The following is a 3915-nucleotide window of genomic DNA, read 5'->3' on the forward strand; positions in this document are numbered from 1 at the left end:
TTTTGTTGTTGTGGGTGCTCTCTGTACGTGAGGTGAGGCTCCACCACTGAGCTGTGTCTCCTCTGACAAGGCTTACTTTTAAGGTTTGACGAAACTGCTCAGACTGGCTTTGAAATCATTTTGTAGACCCAGTTTTGAACTTGGGATCCTCATGCCTTGGCCAAATAGCTGGGTCACAAGCCTGGGGTATTTTCTCTTACACAGATGTTTCTGATTTACAATAGCCAGACCTGCCTTTATTTTGTGTCTTCAGATGAGCACTGTGCACATGTAGAAAAAGAGTTAGGTTTAAATGACAACCAACCCATCATAACAGGCCTTTTAGAAACCACACAGAAGATAGCCACCCATCCCCCTGCCTGGGTCTGACTGTCCCTGAGCACCATTGGCGCCTTCTGGGATTTATGAAATGGCCAGACTTGTCAGGCATCAAGACACACCATTATTACAGATAAACAGGACATGCATGTTGTATGGCATGTTGGGTGCTCTCCCGAAGGGCCAGAGCAAGGGTTCCTTCTATCCTGACCCAGTTTCTGTGGTGCAGGGTCTCCAGCTGAATTGGAGGCTTCCTGTTTAGACTGAGCTAGGCCAGGGTTTGAAGCTTCGATTGAGTCTCTACCTTCAATGATGGGGTTACAGGCACATCAGCCCTGCCAGGCTCTTTACTTAGGTGTGGGGATTAAACTCAGATCCAACACTTGCATAACAAACCCCTAACCCACTGAGCCACATCTCTCCAGCCCCCAGGAAAGTATAATTATGTATCCCAAATAACAGAGGCCATATGATACCAAGAAAGTATCCGGCTGTTCATATGAACTCAGTATTTACTTGGCACCCTGTGTTTTTATTTTGGATCAACTGGCACTCCTGGTCCAGCTGTTTTAGTTGGTGCTGGGGAAGGTGGAAGTGAAGATGGTTTTAGGTCTCATACAGTGCAAAGCCGGTTTTGCAGCGATTTCCCCAGCTCTAACAATGTCTGCTAAAAGCCTTTCACTGGCCTAGTCATCTTCCTGTAGCAGGGCAGGCCGCACACACACACTCCCCGTCCCCCATCCCAGACCCATTCCTTTGGGGACCGGAAGAATCTAGAAGCCTGGGGTTTTTGATGGGACCCTGTGTGGTGATTCTGCTCCGGTAAATGTACAGAGCGCCGGCCAATCCCGCCCGGCGCTCACCCCCGCGGCCTCCGACCCCCACTGCGCTCGCGAGTCCTTCCCGGGCCGCAGCTCCGCGCGGTGGGGTGCAGGGACGCCTTCCTTCCCGCGCGCCCAGCTCTGCACGCTGCGATTCAGGTGACTTAACCACGCGCGAGACAGACGGGGCGAGCCACGCGGCGGGGGCGCGCGCAGAGAGCAGGAGGGGGCGTGGGAGGTGAGGACGCGCGGGGGCTGTCGGCGGGCTCGGGTGAAGCTGGCGGTGGCGCCTGGGCCTGCGGTTGCAAAGGCCTCCACGACTTGCCCTGCGCAGAGGCAGGGGGCTGGCTGGGGTGCCGCAGCAGGTCGTGGAAGGCTCGCCGCCGACGCGGGGAGAAACTCAGTAGCGTTTCCGCTTCCCGTGTCCGCGTGCCCGAGGGCGGCGACACAAAGACTCGGAGCCCGGGAAACTGAGAACCCTGCTGCTTTCTGCAGGAAGGGCGCCTGCATGCCACCCCACTCCCCAGCCCCCAGCCCCCGCCCAACTCAGAGATTGTGTGTGTGTGTGTTCGTGCGCGCGCGCGCGCGCGCGCATCCGTGAGCACAGAGGCTCAGGAGACCTAACTTCCCATTTCTATGAGGCGGGGTCTCTCAGTGAAACCCAGGCTGGCTCTTTGGAGAAGGGCTGAATTGCAGACCCTCAGAGCATTTTATGTGGGACCTGTGGATCTGAAGTTGGGCCTTCAAGCCTGGGCAGTAAATGTTTAACCACTGAGCCATTTGTCCAGTTCCCGGTTGAAAGATCTCTTTCGTTTTCTATTCTTGACCCAGTTTCCCTCATGTGTTCAGTGGGAGACACCGGTTTTTATGCAGGCTCCCACCTCCCAGACTCTAGGTGTGCACAACTTTTGTGTTGGCTGCTTTCAGATCAGGACCTTCTCCTTGTGGGGACCGACTCTGTGTTATGCTGTGTCTGCTCCGTGCAGTGTGGTGTTCTATTAGAGCTAAGCATCTGCTCCAGAGCTCTGGAGACACAGCTCGGGGAAAGCCTTGAAGGGCTGCGGGCTTTCACTCCGGGCCTCGAATTCCATTCTCTTTCTGGCTTCTGTTCTTCATGTTCCTCCTTCCTCGTGATTTTCTTTCCCGTGGGATGGATTATGTGCTGCCTAAGGGCACTTCTGACCCGAGAGGCGCTGGGAAAGACGAGCTGTGTCTCTAAAGAGCGTTCAAGGCCACCAGCACCACGGGTAGTCCGTTGTTTGGACCCTTCTTTGGGGGCAAAGGCTTTGCCTTTTTTTTTTTTTTTTTAACTTTGCTTCCTCTTGGAGATTCACCAACTGAGGGTAAGGTCAAGGCTCTGGTTGGCAGTTGGCAGGATCACCTGGTGACATCAGGCACTGTTCAGTGTGACCCAAGGCAAGTGTGCTATACTTTGGGGCCTCGGGGAAATACAATTCTTGGTTCCTGCAGAACGTGCCACAGGCCTTTTTTTTGGTGGCTTTTGAAAGGGTGTAGAAAGAGCTCAGCATGATGGTGCTTGGAAGCAGGGGATCACAGTTTGAGGCAGCCATTGGTACCTGAGACCCTGTCCCAAGAAACAAAAGTTAAAAAATAAGACATAAAAATACGGGGTTTATAAATGAGACAGAAACAACGGTATCGAAATGCCGTGGAAACTCAGATTTGTATAATGTCCTGTTGCAGGATATTTGCTCACACTGTGAACCCTGAGGTTGTGTTGTTTACTGTGGAAAACAAGCCTATTTCTAGTTGTGGTGTGGCTCAGCCCTTAGCATGTCGCTTTAATCCCTCTGCCTAGAATACAGACATGCCCTTAGTACACACCTTTACGCCCGAACAATGAAGGTAAAGTTAGGTTGTAGAAGGAAGCAGCCGTGTTTGAAAGTGATGTCTAATTGATTTTCAGACGACGAATGGGGGTTGTGGGGGGAGGAAGCAGTTGTTTAAGTTACCCTTTTCATCCCTTTAACTAAGTGGTTCCAGGGAGGAGAGATTTTTTTCCTCATGCATGTTAGGGGTTTGTTCCATTAGTTGGGAGGAGAGCTGGAGGCTGCTGGGCACATTGTATCTATAGTGAGGCATAAAATAAACAGGAAGTGTGGCCTGGCCATAAACCTCAATGTCTGTACCAGGTGGCCCACGAGGCTTCACCTCCCAAAGGTTCCACAACCTTCTCAAACAGGGTCACCTGTTTGTCATGAGATGTTCAAAAGATGAACCTGTGGGGGACATTTCTTATCCAATCTTAATGCTGATGTCAGGGAAGAAAAGGAAGTTACTTCAGTTTAGCCCACACCCTGAGGTGGCCTGAGGATGCTCTAGGGAAGCCAACCCACATGATGTTGATGCATTTGAAAATTGAAAAGAAATTTCCTAGGCTTTCAGATAAACAGTCAAGACCGGGACTAGAATAGTTGAGTAGTCCTGGGAAACCGAGTGTAGCTGGAAGTCCTTTTCACCGCAAACTTTTCCAGACCAGCTGGCTTTGCAGTGAAATCTGTCAAACATTTAAGAAAGGAGAGGGGTCACTGCTTGGTTGTTTATGGGGAAAATGTAGCTGTGAAACTTGACAGGAAGATCACTAGAAACAGTGGGACATGACCTTGGTGAAGAAAGACACAAAGGATACAAAACAATTTGGCTGCAAATGAAGCTCAGCCCTGGGTTTATTCAGGGAAATAAACTTTGTTCATATTAGGAAGGAATAAACGAATTAAAACCCAACTGTTGAATAAAGAAAAGTGTTCGGAAAGTT

The sequence above is a fragment of the Micromys minutus genome (genome assembly GCF_963924665.1).
Source record: "Micromys minutus genome assembly, chromosome: 1".
Classification (NCBI taxonomy): Eukaryota; Metazoa; Chordata; class Mammalia; order Rodentia; family Muridae; genus Micromys; species Micromys minutus.